The sequence below is a fragment of the Elaeis guineensis genome, chromosome 3 (genome assembly GCF_000442705.2).
Source record: "Elaeis guineensis isolate ETL-2024a chromosome 3, EG11, whole genome shotgun sequence".
Taxonomy (NCBI): Eukaryota; Viridiplantae; Streptophyta; class Magnoliopsida; order Arecales; family Arecaceae; genus Elaeis; species Elaeis guineensis.
The window spans coordinates 15,076,811-15,095,163 of record NC_025995.2 but is presented as its reverse complement, the minus strand read 5'-3'; the positions used below and the strand labels follow the sequence as shown (position 1 = coordinate 15,095,163).

At 38.5% G+C, this 18,353-nt stretch overlaps 1 pseudogene; it reads left to right on the top strand.

The window, feature by feature from the left end:
- The first annotated feature begins 6,341 nt into the window (after window positions 1-6,341).
- LOC114912841 (uncharacterized) lies at window positions 6,342-7,434 on the top strand (annotated as a pseudogene).
- The last annotated feature ends 10,919 nt before the right edge of the window (window positions 7,435-18,353 follow it).

Here is an 18,353-nt window from a genome sequence, read left to right as displayed (position 1 = left end):
AATTGGAAAGGTTAGTATTATGCCTCTATTTTTTCATTTTATTTTTTCAATTCTAATTATTCTACTATTATAGTGCCATTTTCATTATTACACGGTGCATCATGCGGGAATCATTCTTGCATCCGACCCTAAGTAAAATGGGCATTGATTATGTTTGGGTTGTGTACAAATCTACAGGTTATGGTGAGAGCTCTATTGATGAGTTCTTGATCACCTCACTCAATTTTTATCATATATTTCTCAAAACTGTAGAATAGGAGGATATGAAGTTGGCTTAAAAGTATGATGGGAGATAATACCACGAAGAAAGACTTAAAATTATAAGTTTACTTTAATGTTTTCTTTGTTTTTTTTTAATTAGAGAATTTGGAGTTCTTGATTTATATGGAACATATTTGCGAACATCTTAAGGGTACACCTGCATCCTAAGGAGTAAGCAAATTTAAGTTACAAATATTGTAAGCTCACAATTTTCTTTTAAATGGATGAAAATTAGTAGCAGCACAGTGACGCATAAGTAGGGGGTAATACACATCTTCATGTAGTCGCGCCAGCCAAACATAATCGAAGACATGTCATACAAAGTACAATAATTAGATGTTGGTATATCATGGTTGCCAAACACTAGGGTTAGAATGGCTGCCAAGTGATCATCCAAGTTGTAGCCCACCTTTCTTCCCCAACTATCAATATATACTTATGCAATGTTATATTAGCATTCAACTGAATACATGAGCTATGAAACTTATGAAGTGCAAATTGGTAATACATTTTGAAATATTATACAAGAAGTAACAAGAAAAGAATAAGAGAGACAACAACATCACACACCAGACCACAAAAATTTAGATCAATGCCATCTTGAGTCCCCACAAATGGAAGCTGACCCAACATGATTAGCATGTCCTTGTATGGTGGAAATGGCTTGCTCATCTGTGTCAATTTATGTACAACCAAAATTTTTTATAGGGCGCGAGCTACATTATAGAGTCTTGTGCAACATCCCATGCACCACAGAGTGCTGTATAGTCCTTGATGGTGGTAATCAAAAGATGGACGACCATCAAATAATGTACACTATATGACATGATATGTGCTTGTGGACCATCTTATTTGATGGTTGCCATCTCCCAATGGTGGCTATTGAGGGATACACAACACTTTATGGTGTAGCCTACATGCTGCAAAGGATCCATGTTCAGCTGTATATCCTTTACATTCAGTGTAATTTGATTTTTCCAACTCCATTCTTCTTTAGCCACTAGTGAGTGATAAAGATGGAACATGTTACCATGATTTTAGAAATCACATACCAGCCCATAATAATTTTCTTTATTAGCATGATCATATGATTTTAGGGATCATACATCAACCTATAATAATTTTCTTTATTAGCATGATCCTATATCAGTTTATATTATTTTTCTTATATGAAGTCTATATATTAATATAAATAACCACTGAGATATATTGAATGAGATTAAAATTGAGAAAATAAAGCCCATTTTTCTCTCTCGCTCTCTCTCTTATTTTCCTCTTCTTTTGTAATATTTTAGTATGATATTAGAGCCGCTCATCACCTAATATGAAGATGTCATCTCTTCAATATTTATTGTGTTTGTCATTACTATATGAGCAAGCCTTGAATATCCTTATTGCTAATCTACCGATTTCTGTTTCTTTGCAGATCCTTTATTTTTTAGTGAATTGATAGATCATCTATTTTTCAGTGGATTAATACTAAAGACCTTTTTCATCAAGTTTGAGGCCTTTTTCTTTTTTTTTGGATATTTTTCTACCTTTGATTCTTTCACCGATCAATTTGAGGCCTTTTTCTTTCTCTTTAGATGCTCTTTTGCCTCTAGCTTATTCACCATCTAGTTTGAGTCTTTTTCTTTTTCTTTGAATGCTTTCCTATCTCTAACTCCTTTGTCATCTAGTTTGAGACCTTTTTCTTCTTTTTCTATATTTTTCTCCCTAACTCTTTTTGCTATCCAATGTGAGATTGTTTTGTTTTCTTTAAGCATTTTTCTGCCTCTAGCTCCTTCAGCGTCCAGTTTAAGATTTTTTTTTCTCTTCTCTTCTATGCCCTTTTTATGTCTACGAAGATTATCGATCTTCGGCTATCTTTTTTTTTGAGCATCAGCCTTCTCTTTTGTGGTGAATTTGTCCATGAGAATCATCGACCTTCATCTATCTTCCCTCTAAGCATCGGCCTTCTCTCTACGGTATTTTTGTCTGTAAGGATCATCAACCTTCATCTGCCCTCTCTTTGAGTGTCGGCTTTCTCTGCTATAGTATTTTTGTTTATAGAAAAATAATAATATCCAAACTCAAGTGTATCTATAGCACCACTTTGAGTTTGAGGGGGAGTGTCAATATGATTTTAAAAATCATATATCAGCCCACAATAATTTTCTTTGTTAGCATGATCATATGATTTTAGGGATCACATATCAATCTTAATAATTTCTTTATTAGTGTGATCCTATATCGATCTATATTATTTTCTTTGTATAGAGTCTATACACTAGTATAAATAAGTTCTGAGATGTGTTGAATGAGATTGAAATAGAGATAATAAAGCCTCTTTTCTCTCTCTCTTTCTCTCTTGTTTTTCTTTTCTTCCACAGAACAAACAACAAAGCATGCAAAAGTGAGAACTAAGGTGGCATGTCCTAGAACCAGTGTTGTCCACATATTCAACCATCCATTACCATATAAGTTTATTCAATGGCTCTAACACATAAGCCCCATGCATGTATTCCAACACCAGATGCCTCATGATAATGGCATCACCTCTAGGCTCTATGGGGTCACATTCTCATCCTAAATTATCCAATATGAGGATAACATGATCAAAATTGTGAAGACACGTCAATAGAATATCAAAATTAAAACAAGGGCCCATAAGTTTAAAATGATCACTACCCTATACACATACATGAATTTTCAAGTATTAGTGTAGGATAGTTTTGAATTACTTATGATTTATAAATTCAATGCATGGTATTTTGGATTATTGAATATATCCTTCTAAGATATGTTAGGTGATTAATGATCGAATGTATTGAATTTGCTATAGATTATATCGATTGATATTGATATCACATGGTTTATGAACATTTCAAACTAAATATGAAAAGATATTTTGATTTGAAATATATTTTGACTTGTAGCCTAAGTACCGAATCCTACTAGTGATAGTTGTGTGTTGGTATTTCAATATTCTGTCAGTAAGGATTGTGCGCTAGTACTTTAATATCCTGCTAGTGGGATTATGCGCTGGTATTTTGATACTCTCCCAGTAGGAGTTATTTCTTGATGTTTTGATATCTTGCTAGTGAGGATTATGCAGTAACACTTTGATTTAGTTCATGGCTATTCAAATAAATATTTTAAAAAAAATTGATTTATGAATGAAAATAAATTTGCATGGATCTTATTTTGATTAGTATTATATATTTTGGATTGATGCACTTTGCATACTTATTTTAGTATATTATTATTATTTAATTTATCTAGCTAAAGTGTACAATGCTTACTAGACTGTCTAACTTATTAATCTATATTTTATTATTTTTATAGATTTAAGGAACTAGCTTAACTTGGAGATTTAATTTGAAAGAGCAAATTAGAAGTAGAATATCATATCTTTACTTTAGATTAGGATTTATTGAAGATGCAAGAACTATGGGATATTATTTTGTAAGATATTTGATTTGATTATTTAAATTAAGTTTGAATATTAATTTATTAATTATTTATTTCACTGTTATTTTGTGATATCATGAAGAGATACCATATATGTTTATGAGAAGAGTTCTTCATAAGTATGTATGGTTGCCATGACCCCTAGCTCATGATTCGGGTTGGAGGCGTGACAACATCACACACAAGATTTCAGCAATTTAGTTCCATGCCCTCATAAGTCCCAACAAATGGAAGTTGACCAAACATGATAAGCATGTCCTTGTATAGTGGAAATGCCCTAGTCCTCCATGTCTCAACTTGTATACAACTAGGATCTTTTGTAGTGCATGGCTGCACCGCAAAGTATTGTGCAGCATCCCATGCATCGTAGAATGCTGTACAATCCTCGATGGCCATGATCAGAAAGTAGACAATCATCAAACAATGTGCACTGTGTCTGACATGATATGCTTTGCAATAGAAATGGCTTGCTCCTCCATGTCTCAACTTGTATACAATCAGGATCCTTTACAGTGCACGATTGCATCTTAGAGTGTTGTGCAGTACCCCATGCACCACAGAGCTCTGTACAGTCCTTGATGGCTATGATCAGAAGATAGACAACTATCAAATAATGTGCACTGTGTTTGATATGATATGTACTCATAGGCTGTCTTATTTGATGGTTATCTCCTAATGGTGGTTATGGAGAGATGCATATTTTACGGTGTAGCCTATGCGTTATAGAGGATTCATGCTCATTTGTATGTCCTTTACACTTGGTGTATTTTGATTATCCCAACTCTATTCTGCCCTAGTCGCTAGTGAGCGATAGAGATAGAACAAACAACAAAGCACATAAAGGTGAGAACTAAGATGGCATGTCTTGAAACAAGTGCCAAGTTTATAAACATATTCAACTAGGCATTACCATACAAGTTTATCCAATGGCTCCAACACATGAGCCTCAAGCATATATTCCATCAATGGATGCCTCATGAGGATGGTGCGCATCGCCTCTATGAGGCCATATCCTCATCCTAAATAATCCAATATGAGGATAACATGATCAAAATTGTGAAGATACGTATGTCAATAAAATATCAAAATTAAAACAAGGGCCCATAAGTTTAAAATGATAAATATCCCATACATATACATGAATTTTCAAATATTAGTGTAGGATAGTTTGGGAATGATCATAACAGGTAGTGCATAATTGCATCATTATATGAACTTTACTAATGATGAGAGTGATGACAAATTGTTTAATAATATCATGCACAATGTCTCAAATGCCAGTCTATGGAAAATATTAGACCAAAAGGTCATGCCAAGGTTAAAAACAATATTTATGAAATTTTATAATGATATCACAAGGTTTAACAGAGATAGTAGGATTATCTTTTTGATAAACAAGCATTGCATCATTTTTCATGGGCATAAATAAAATCCACATGTTCATGGAACCAACTTAAGATCGCAAGTCATATCTATGCTCATTCAACATCGAAATTATATACATAATTCCAATAGATTTTTGTAAATTGTGAATCCCGCCAACAATTGGCCTTTGTCCGATCCAAGATTTCCTAAAATCTATGGTTATGATGGTTGCCTTATCTCCTTTGCCACTCGTGCACCACAGCCACCATAGCCTTCTGCTCCATTCTTGCAACTACCACCAACTGCTGCCTCTTCCTCACCTTATTGAGGTGAACCGAGCTGAGCACAAGCTAACTCAAAACTTAGTTGAGCTCCAGCTGGCTTCGCTAGTTATGGGCTGAGCTTGAGTTGGCCCAGCTTGAGCTCAGCTTGTTTCCCACGTGTGTAGCCAGATGAGTAATTTCAGGTTGTTGATCAGAACGAAGTTAACCATTAGAGCAGGCCTATTGCATTTGGAGAAATAGTACTAGTGAGAAGCGAAGCTTAAACTAAAAGGCTATTATAGTAGTTTAAATTTTATGTTATAATTCAATACGTAGATATGTAATGTTATAATTGCCCTTTATAACACAAATAATGCCTATTATTTGTATGTGCACTGTTTTCAGAATAACTTGGCGTTCTTATTTCTTTTGCAATATACATTTCATTGCCATTTTTCCTTCAAAAGATTCCATACAATCCAAAGATATTATTTTTATTAAGTAAACAAGGATATGAAAAATAATTGCCACATTATAAAATTTCTACTAGTTTATGTTATATTACCATTAATATCAAGAAATAAAATTGTACCGTGTCTGATAAATTACTGCCAGTATAACCATTTTTGTTGCGGTATGTTGTACCAGGATAGCACTGTATCTGAAATCTTGGCAAGAGGCATGTTAGTTGTTAAAGGCAAGCAATATAAAATTTTGATATTTCCATGGATTGACCAAGAAAGAGTTGACTATGAAGTCTTCTTCCCAGCTCCATCACCAAACCATGGTCTCGGAGTCCATAGAGGAATAAAATGTCTGACTATGAAGTCTTCTTCCCAACCCCATCACCAAACTCTGGTCTCAGAATATTTAATCATGTCTTGAGGTGGGTTAGTGGAGCAGCAAACGCAGCAAGATTGAAACTCTCACTCTTAGTCGCCAACGAAACCATGTAACCGACATCGAAAAATTGCCGCTCGCGATTCCTTGAGTTACACCATGCACGACCTTGAGATTTATGTTGCCTTTAGTTTATTCATCCAGGATGCTCTGCGGCATGCATGCTGCACCGAAAAGTACTGTGCAGGGCTGCCATTAGCAGATAGATCACTATCCAACAAGGGAGATGCCGTATATGACAAGGTTTGTGGACCTTTTTGTTTGATAGCCCTCCATCTTTTGAAGTTGCACAATACTCTATAATATAGCCAGCACATCAGAAAGGATCCATGCTCTTGTTCATTCGATGGTACCATCCTATAGTTAGGACTGCTAACGGATTGGACACGATCGAACACATCACTACTCGGGATCGATTGTTTTGAACTACTATTTAGTTCGTATTCGGTTCGGATTCGAATGTATTCGAGAGAACTCTGTTTGAGAGCGATTTTGTTAAGCTTGTTATGTTCGAATTAGGTTTGAATTTGGCTCATCTAGAGTAATATGAAAAATAAATATTCGAAGAAAATAAAGAAAAAAAAAGAAAAAAAGGAAAGAAACCATACTGACTCTGTGCAAGACGACCGTTCATACTTTGCTGGATTTTTCCAACCACTCCACCGAATGTCGGAGTCCTCCCTACCACTATTGGAATATCTCCTCCCCCAATGCCGAAGGCCTGTGCCTCCTCATCGGAGACACCTCCAAGCCGCTGAACATTGTCGAGTCCTTCACCGTTGGCCCCATAGGGAAGCCACCATGTCGGACCGACCTCGACGCATGCGGCCTCCACGACCTCGACCCCGATAGCCTCCACCTCTACATCGAAAACCTCGGCTCCGAGAGTTGCGATGATGGTGGGATCGAGATCAAAGAGATTGGAGGGTGGATGCCAGAGGAGGATGATCAGAGACTGGAGGCACGGCTGTTGGGGAGGAGGAGGAGGCCGCGGCGGTGGAGGGTGGAGGCGAAGTTTCTATCGCCACTGTCATGACTGGTGGGATAGGATGGATGGCGGAGCTGATTCATACATGTGGTGCGAGAGGACGGTCGGATCGTGCTCACAAAGATCCGGATTGAGCGGTCAGAGGTCCTCCGCGCCCCTTTGCCGCGAAGAGAGACAGAGAGGTCGAGGGATGAAATAAAATGAAATAAGGCTGTCTGAGGGTTAGGATTTGAGTGTAAGAGAGTATATATAGGCTAGGATTAATTGATCAATTGATGACCACCGTCGGATCATTGATCCGACGGTGATAAACAAAGCGAATGATCCGACGGTGATAAACAAAGCCTTTTTCAGCCGCTGGATCAATGATCCGACGGTGATTATTAAGGCTTATGTATATAATGCTATAATATACAGTATGCATTATATCTACTAAAAAAAATATATTAAAAAATTTATAAAAAATAAATTATTAGTATAATATGTATATAAATATATATAAAATATAAAATATATTTATTTATTTTATCGTGAGTTTCTATCGGTCTGAATATGATTGAGCAAAGGCTTGTTCTAGTTAGGATCATTAAGATATTGACTTTCAAAATTCTGTTTGTATTTGGTTCTACAGTTTAACGAGTGAATCGAATACGACTGAAAAATGATTCGAATATTCCGAATGAATTGGACAATGAGTTAGACTGACAGCCTCACCTGTAGTAGTCCTTAAAAGGTAACAGCACTGACCGAGATACAAGCAAAAATCCTTAAAATTCATTTCATATAACTCAAAAGCAAGGTGCCTGCCAGGTCCCTTTTGTTGGCATGGATGGATTTCTAAACAGAAGAGTTCAGGGGAAAAAAGAACACCGAGTATTTCAACTTATCGTCTGTGAGAAACCAATGTGCTCCTTGTAGCATAATCTTGAAGGTAGAAGATAAACAGCAAAAGAAAAAGTAAGATTGTATTTTTATCACAACCAACTCTGTTATTCGAGACAAGAGGAGCTCAAGAACTTGAGGCTACAAGTAAGTAATTTAGTTTAATCTAATTCATTTCACCGACGGTGGGCAGATTACGCCATTGTTGGCTGATCCACTGGTGCAACAGAAGAACCTGACGGCACTCCCGGGCCTTGCGGTAGGGATTCGAACATGAAACCGACTCTCGTCAGCTGCTGCTCCACGCTGAAAAGCCTTGCGGCTGTGGCCGGTTGGGAATAAGGAGGCAGAAGATGGAGAGAATGGCCATCAGAACCAAGAGGTTTCTCTTGACACAAGCCATGGACACAATTGTTAATATGAAGCTAGCTTTCTATTTCTCGTTTCTACTTCGTAACTAAGATGTGGCAACTAGTGATTCGGTTGATGGAAGGAAGAGAGGCGAAGGGGGTTATATATATATATATGATTTCCTTTACGTGTGTTTTGGGAGGAGGGAAGAATGAAAGAAAGACTTGGGCGGTGTTCATTCCAAGTTCGAACTAATTAGCGCGGCAAGCGGGCGGAACTTTGAATTCAGCTTTGTTATATTGACCGGAATTGTTAGATGGGGCAGCAGGTGGAGTCCGACGGCCCCTAGGAATGCAGAAGTTCTTTGGTTGTTGGTAAAAACTATCGCATCTTCTTCGCTATTTCTCGAGGCCGTTCGTCAAATAAAAGTTTAAACGACCAGTCGGCAAGTCGTGAATAGCCGAGACGCCATTGTGGGTCTATTTATGGGGACGGAAAACTGTTTGATATACTTGGCGGGAGGCAACCAGAATTCGGTCATTGTTTTAAAGAAAATGCCATTTGAATCTATTTATGCGACTGAAAAGTGATTGACATACTGCTCATAATTTAAGAAAACAGTTCTTTAAATGATGAAAGAAAATTTATTAGATAGTTGTCGCGCTGTTATATTTTTGAAATACGACAAAGCATTGCATCGATCCATCATTTCATCCAATCATAGATAGTGGAAGCGTTGTGAGCTTGGTTTGATAGAAATGATCTAAGAATCTAATCTAAACATGGAAATGAGATTTTCTTCATTTCAGTAGATGGTTGAACAATCATACTAAATTTTTGGCATGTTTGCTTAGAGGAACTTGGAGCCTGAAATTGAAATAGAAATAGATGGCTCTCATTCTAGCTATTTAGTTGGATGGAGTATGATTTTGATTCCGGAGGGATGGAAATTATTCAATTCCTCCAAAATCCAGTCTAAACTCTCCTCCAAGAATCTAAATCATCCATTCCGATTTCAATTCTAAACATGAATAAAATATATCTAGGAACATATATGGCCATTCCAATTTCCATTCCAATTGGTTTCAACTCTGATTCCAATTGTAGCGTAATACCCAAAATTTCAAACTAGTGCAAAGTAAATAGAAAAAAAGAAGCCAACATGTGCAATACATGTATTGGAAAATACAATGGAAAAAGGGATGAGTCTGATCGGGACTCATCTTCCTTCTCGGTAGGAGATCGAGTTTGAGGAGGATTTGATCTAAGGAGACCTCCCCAAACTTCGATTTTAGGCTTATTTATATCTATCTTGAGTTCCCCTCCTCATCTCAATTCCCAATTCTCTACTGTCGAATATTGCCGGATCCTTTTTTCCTTTTGATATGTTTTGTCTACTGTCGCTAAGGTCACCAGAAATTAGGGCCAAATCTTACTAGAAACAAGGTAAAGAATCCTTGGATATAGGGGTGAAAGTGGTATGGATAATATTTATCCAGATTTTTTTTCGTATCTGAATCAATCTGGATATGGATAAAAATTTGAGAATCCAACTAATATCCATATCCATATCTATATCCGTTAAAAAAAATAGATATAGATATGGATAGACAACTAGATGATCCATGTCCAAATATCTGAATCTATTTATAACCCTACATAATTTTATATAGCACTTATTAATTCTTTAGAAAAATATACAATAACATAAACCTACTATTAACTTGATTTATCATCTATTTGGTAATGTCTAATTATAAAGTTTAATTATCCAACTTATATTCATAATTATATCCATACTTTCAATATTTGAATTATATCTGTATCCATTTAAAACAAATATAGATACGAATTTTTGTATCCAAATAATATTCGTATATGTATTTGTATTCGTCAAATAAAATGAATATCGATATGGATATGCTGGTATCTAATCCATATCCGATTCGATTTCAGTCCTACTTGGATACCTCATTAACCTTTCTCTCTATCGTTCTTAGTCCATGGACCATTGATTCCACTTGGCAATCACTAGATCTTTCTTGAGAAGTCTAGTCTCTGAATCTTTCCTATTTTTTCTCATTGTATTGGTCTTTTCTGATGCCCTCATCACCGTTGATCATTGGACCGAAGTCCCATAGTCATGCCTGCATGGTCTGCTCTTTTGGCCATGGGCACCACCAACTGGGGGGATCTTCCCTTGCCTCAAGAAATAAAGGGATCAAAAGGTCCCTTGTTCCGCATGGAAGAGAGGAAGAAGAAGGAAGAAAAAAAAAGAAAGAAAGAAGAGGAAATATTCTTTCTTTTCTCTCCTCTCTAGCTCTCTTTTCTCTACTTTCTCTCTCTATGAACTTTCTCTCTCTAAATTATTTTTCTCTCTCTTCAATGTTTTTCTCTCTCTACCATGCCTATTGCTTCTCTTCTTTCCTAGGATTGATGAAATTAGAGGTCTATCTTCTGTGATTAGTTTAATTCTAGTCTGATCTTATCCTAGAGAATCTAATCTGTGAGGCGGGCTCAATTTCCAATTTGACCTTTTGTGGTGCTTTAATTTTAAATTTTATTTTCGATTAGTTATAAATTAAAATTTATGTAAAAATATAATTTTGAATAATAGATTTTGGAGAAACACTTAAGAATAATTAAGCTGTATATTCAGTGTTTTGCAAAAAATAAGTAATATTAAATCATCTTTTGAGATATTTTATAATTTATTTTGAAAGTAAATAATTAGTCTTTCAATTATGCATGATTTATGAAACTTTATTTGAATAGAGAGTGATTTACAAATTTAGGATTTTTGGAACATTATGATTTATTATTTTGTTATGGAATATGTATATGTTGTTTAGAATTATGATATATATGTTATCTGTAAAGGTATTTTCATTTATGCATCAGATTTGAACTCTTAGCCTAACTATATTCAGCGGATCTTAACAATGGAGGTTATGCATTGGTGTTTGGTGGATCCCACCAATAGAGATTATGCGGTGCTCTTCAGATGATCCTGCCAATGGAGGTTATACGTTGGTATTTAGTGGATCATGCTAATAGAAGTTGTATATTGATTTTTAGTGGACTTTGTTAATAAGGATTATATGTTGGTATTCAGTGGATCCTGCCAAAGGAGGTTATTCATTAGCACTCTGATTATTGACTTTTGGCCCCACCATAGGACATATATAGGTGTGGTTGTAGTTAAGGTTATTGAGTCATTTATTATTTGATTCAAATTAGATTTATGATTATGTATGCATATGAATATTTGAATGTATTTGGTTTACATAATTTAGTATGTAATATGTTCTTATATTTATTCGTAACAATTATTTTTGAACATTATCTTATGACAATATATAAAATGTCAATTTGAGATATTCATTACTTAATAGGCTATCTAGTTCATTATCTCTTTTGTATTTTTAGATGTAGATACTTAACTACAAATATGGGTATTACTTGAGAGAGAGTTTAAAGGTGAGATTTGGCACTATCAATATTGTTGAGCTGATATCTATTATTGTTATTTTAATTTTTTAGTATAGATTCATTTGACATAAGATATTTAAATTTGGATATCCTTTGGATTGGTTAAGAAATTTAAATTTTGACTCTATGTTTTTAATTAATTTTGTTATGTTCCATTGATATCTATTTGAAAAACCTTGCATGCTTGTGGAGAGAGTTTTCTCATAAGTATGCAGTGATTATCGCGATCCTTGGCTTGCATTCTTGGGTCAGAGGCATGATAATTTATATGGTACCAAAGCATAAGTAGATAAATCATAAGTCATAGAGTTTGATATTGACGAGTGTAGGTAGATAGATATCAGAGATATTGGGACATTAGTTTATAATGATTATGACATAATCCATCATAATAAATAAATAAACTTATTAAGGATGTGCTGCTATGTTTATTGGATATGGGTTATTATGCCTCCTCATTGAATAGAAAGGATTACTCAAGAAGCTATCAGAGAGGCATCATACCTATAAGGTGGCAGCATTCCCTTATAAACTAATGGCATCCCTCGGTAGGAAGGAGTCGTTGACCCTACCAGAACTACTCTGACAATGCATCAAGAACTGGATATGGTTTACCTTAGTTGGGATGATGCAGATATAAGAACAAATGCAACAACAATTACTCAGCAATAGACATAATGAGATGTACCACAATATCAGTGCCTGCCATAATGGCATAAACATAAACAACAGTCGGTGTAGTGAAATAATATCGTAGAGTTTAAAAAGCTAGCACCACCAGCTTTTAAGGGGACTACTAAATCTTTGAAAGTCGACAATTGGATCATGAAGATAGAGAAGACGTTTGTCATCCAAGAGAAGTACCACGATGATGAAAAGATTCATTATGCAACTTATTTATTATAAGGTGATGTCTTCAATTGGTGGTAGAGACTAGAATGCAAATATACATGTAGGGAATGACTCACATGGGAGAGATTTCAAATAACATTTTATGACCAATATTTTTTCTCAAAGCGTTCATAAATTCAAGATGGGGCTGAAGACTAAAATTTGAAAACAAGTGATGCCATATAAGTTGACTACTTATATGGATTTGGTAAATAAAGTATTAATAATTGAAAGAGAGATCAACGAGCAACATATAGTAATAGAAAGGAACCAAAGGAAGAGAGCCATATTTAGCGATATGCAAGAGAAAAATAGTAAGAATACCAAAGGTTTAGCTAAAAGAGCAACAGATAATAAGACTCCATAGATTGATGGTAAGCAATGCTCCAGGTGTGGTAGAAATTATGCTAACAAGGATTGCCATCAGATTATAGATGCTTGTTTCAAATGTGGTTAGATGGATCATAAAGTTGCTAACTGCCCGCTAAGGATTGAAAATCAATTTGTTCAAAGAACTTATGATGAACAAAACAAAGATGGAGGTCAAAAATGTAGAACCTAGAGAAGTGTTTATGAATTTACCCTATAGGATGTGCAGGCTTCCAACATAGTGGTGGCAAGTACTATTTCAGTATTTGACATTTATGCTTATGTTTTATTTGATTCTGGTGCCATGTATTCATTTATATCCATTATTTTTGTTAGAAAACATGGTATGTTATGTGTACCTATTAGAACTGAACTATGTGTTGACACGCCAATAGGAGATATGATGAGTACTCATACTACTTGCAAATATTGTAGAGTCAAAATAGGGAATAAAGAGTTGTATGCTGATTTGATAGTATTAGATATGCAGGATTTCGATGCGATATTAAGGATGAATTAGCTTGTCATTTATCATGCCTCAGTTGTCTGCCATAAGAAGTGTGTGAATTTCAAGATTCTTGATGAACCAAAACTTAGTTTTATGGAAAGTACAGAAGTTACTCCTCTACATATTATCTCAACCTTGCAAGTCCAATGAATGATGACAAAAGGATGTAGAGGGTATTTAGCTACAGTGAAGGACACTTGACAAGAGGAACCGAGATTGGAAGTTATCTCTATAGTGAATGAATTTTTAGATGTGTTTCTTGAGGATCTTCCTGGGTTGCCACCATATAGGAAAATTGAGATTGCCATTGATCTAGTACCAAGATTAGGTATGATTTCCAAAGCTCCCTATTGGATGGCTCTTGCTAAGTTGAAAGAACTAAAACATAGTTGCAAAAATTGTTGGACAAGTGTTTTATTTGATCTAGTGTGTCACCTTGGGGAGCTCCAGTGCTATTCATGAAAAAGAAACATGGAAGCATGAGATTTTATATCGATTATAAGAGGTTGAATAAAGTTATGATATGAAACAAATACCCTTTACCCCAATAGAAGATTTTTTTGATTAATTGCAAGGTATTCAGGTTTTCTCTAAGATTGATTTTCAATCAAGGTACCATCAGTTGAAAATCGGAACAAAGGTTATACCTAAGACTACCTTCTAAACCCATTAGTGTGCCCAAGGCCCAGGGGACCAAGGCTAAGGTCAAGGTCCATCATTCATGAGGACTTCATGGAGACTCTAGGGCTAGTTGGGCCCTAGGTTGAAAGGCTGTGGGCCTTTCGGGTATTTGAGGTCTAGGTTATGTGGGCCTCAAGGGACCAACTCTTTATGGGCCAGGTCTGGGCTCAGAATAGGTGAAATTAGGTCGAGTCATGGGTGTACATGGGCTTGGGTTAACCTAATCTCCCATAGAGTTGGTCAAGGGAGTTTTGGGTTTGGGTCACTTGACCCGGTGTTTATATATACATGTACTTGTATAGGTTTGATGAAGCCAAGAAAATAGACAACTCTTTCTCCCAAGTCTCTCTCTCTCTTCTCCCTCTCTCTCCAGCAATCTTCCACGCACCAGGAGCAAGAAACCCTAGGGTTTCTTGCCGCCAGTCCATAAAAGGAAAGAAAGGAAGGGAGGCGCTAGCCCCTTCCCCCCTTTGCAGCCGCCAGCCATTTCTTCTCTCCCCTCTCTTGCAGGCACCCAAACACCAGGTTCAGGACCTGAAATCTCTTGAGAAGAGGTTGGTACAAGTCTCTCTCAGATCTGAAGTTGATCTGAGGTCGTTTGAGGCACGGGTGAGATCTCCATCAACAGATCTACAAAAAGGCTGCAGCAGGACAGATCTGCGAGGTCTGTCTCCATCTATCTTCTTCCCCATCTAGAATACTCTGATTTGAGATCTACAAATTGGAAGACCTCGGTCCAGGTCTGATCTAGTTGGATACTAGATCTTGGATTTTTTAAAGGTGGTTTCAAAGGCGTTCTTCATCTGGAACGAAAGGCTGATGAAGAAGACAGCAACCAGGCTGATTTCGTCAAGGGCCTTGGATCGTGTCCAGAAGTCTCTAGATCTATTCGTTGCTGGTTCCACTGCACCAAAGGTCTATGGGAGGAGCCGGGATCGTGCTCCAATAGTTGGTATCAGAGCTACGATGGTGAGGAAGCAGTTCCAAGTGCGAGAAGTTGAAGATCCCAAGTGCTGAAAATTTTCAGCAAGGTACCATCAAGGTATATTCTACACTTCTTGATTTTATATTGCTTGTTTGGCTTGGATCCAGTTATGGGCAGCAATATGAAGGTCGAGTTCGAGAAGTTTGATGGTAAGAAAAATTTTTTCATGTGAAAAATCTGGGTGGAGGATCTTCTGGTGCAAGCAGATCTGGATCAGGCTTTGGATGAGAAGCTTGAGGGAATGACAGATAGACAGTGGACATCGTTGGAGAAGAAAGCATGCTCGATGATCAGAGGATGTTTGACGGATACGACATTGTATTCGGTGCTGGAAGAAAAGACCCCGAAGGGCCTTTGGTCGAAGTTGCACACCATGTACATGGGGAAGAATATGTGCAATAAGCTGATGCTGAAGAAGAGGTTGTACAGTCTTCAGATGTAGAAGGGATCTGATGTGATTGGCCACATTCAGAGGTTTGACCAGTTGTGCACGGAGTTGGTGAATATCGGGGTGAAGCTGGATGAGGAGGACAAGTCTCTATTGCTTCTATGTTCGCTGTCCGGATCATATGATTCTTTGGTGACTACACTACTCTACGGCAAGGAGACTCTGGAGTATGAGGACATGGTCTCGGTGCTGAGGTCGAATGAGCAGAGAGAAAAGTTGACCAGAGATCGGGCTCCCTAGGAGGGTTTGGCAGTAGGGGAGAGGACAGGTAGAGGCAGAGGCAGAAGCAAGTCCAGGGGGTGGTGCAAGTCCAGGAAGGGAAAGAAAGAGGTGAAATGCTTCAAGTGCAACGAGTTCGGGCACTTCAAGCGAGAATGTCCACTATGGGAGAGCAAGAAAAGAGAAAGAAGTGGCTCAGAATCAGTGAGTGCAGTTGCTGGGCAGCAGGTGGAGGATGATCTACTTGTGGTATCAGATGGTCACAGGCATTACACAGAGGAGTGGACACTAGACTCTGCGTGCTCACATCACTACACACCACACAGGTCTTGGTTTGCGACATACACCAAGACAGATGAGGGATCAGTGACTCTAGATGACAATCATCCTTGCGAGGTGGCTGGGATAGGGACAGTCAGGGTGAGGATGTTTGATGGGATTGTGAGGACATTGACATATGTAAAGCACGTCCCGGAGCTGGAAAAGAATCTGGTGTCACTAGGCTACTTGGAGCGCAGTGGATACAGCTTCAGCAGTAGGGCTAGAAGCGGAGTACTGAACATCTCCAATGGAGCTATGGTGGTGATGAGAGGTAGGAGGTTGGACAATAACCTCTATTGCATGGAGGGATCTGTGGTGACCGGAGAGTCTGATGTAGCAGCTGCAGCACTGGACCAGCAGGGGGCTTACAGGATGTGGCACTACCGCCTAGGCCACATGGGTGATAGAGGGCTGAGGGAGTTGAGCAGGAGAGGACTCATCTCTAATCTGGAGGATGGTGCTACAGGGGAGATCTGTGAGCCTTGCCAGATGGGAAAGTAGAGAAGAGTTCAGTTCACCATCAGTACAGCCCGGAGTGCAGCCCCTCTGGAGTTAGTACACACGGATGTGTGGGGACCAGCCCCAGTTTTAGCAATGAATGGGGCCAGATACTTCATGACCCTGATTGATGATTTCTCAAGGAAGCTCTGGATTTACTTCATGAGAGAGAAGTCAGAGGTCTTCACCAAGTTCAAGATCTGGAGAGTTGAGGTGGAGAAGGAGCAGAGGAGGAGCGTGAAGTGTCTGAGGTCAGACAATGGTGGGGAGTACACCAGCAGAGAGTTTCAGGACTACTGTGAGGAGTGTGGGATCAGGAGATACTTCTCAGTTAAGGAGACTCCACAGCAGAATGGGGTGGCCGAGAGGATGAACAGAACACTTTTGGAAAAGGCACGATGCATGAGGCTGCAGGCAGGGCTTCCAAAGGAGTTCTGGGTTGACACAGTTGATGCAGCGGGTTATTTGATCAATCGGTCACCTCACACCAGGTTGGATGGTAGGCTTTCAGAGGAGGTGTGGTCTGGGAGGACAGTTGGGCTGGGCCATCTACGAGTATTTGGGTGCACGGCCTATGTGCACATTGGAGCTGGTGAGCGGAGCAAGCTAGACGTCAGATCACGCAAGACGATGTTTCTAGGCTATCCGCGAGGAGTCAAGGGATACAGACTGTGAGATCCCTTGGAAAAGAAGGTCATCATTAGTCGGGATATGATTTTTGATGAGAAGTCAGTCCTACGGAGGCGAGCAGGCATGGAGGAGCAGTAGGAGCAGGAGGAGGTCCAGCAGGGCGCTGCTGGACAGCTTACCTTTTTGATTTTGCCTCTTGCAGGTACTATGGGAGGACATGACATTCAGGTGGAGAACCTACCTAAGGTGTCTCCACGGGTGGAGAAGACTCAAACGGATGATCGAGGAGGAGAGGTCCAGCAGGAGCGAGCTAGACCGAAGACTGATATCGGTGTTGCTCTACACAAGCCCAAGAGGATCATCAGGCAACCGGACCGATATGGCTTCGAGGAGACGCTGTCATATGCCCTGGTGACAGCGAATGGAGACCCATATATGTATTAGGAGGCTATTGAGAGCCAGGATAGAGAGCGGTGGGTCCAGGTGATGTTCGAGGAGATGCAGTCTCTCCACAAGAATCAGACGTGGCGATTGGTGCAGTTGCCACAGGGGAAGAGACCCATTGGCTGCAAATGGGTCTACAGTCGCAAGGAAGGGCCTTCAGAGCAGGGAGGTATCAGATTCAAGGCGAGGTTAGTGGCCAAGGGATACTCCTAGAAGGAAGGCATCGACTTCAGCGAGGTCTTCTCTCCCGTCGTCAGACACACTTCCATCAGAGTGTTGCTGAGCATCGTAGCAGCTCAGGATTTAGAGCTGGAGCAGATGGATGTCAAGATGGCATTCCTCCATGGGCATTTGGAGGAGAGGATTTACATGGAGCAGCCACCCAGTTTCAGGGATCCAGGATC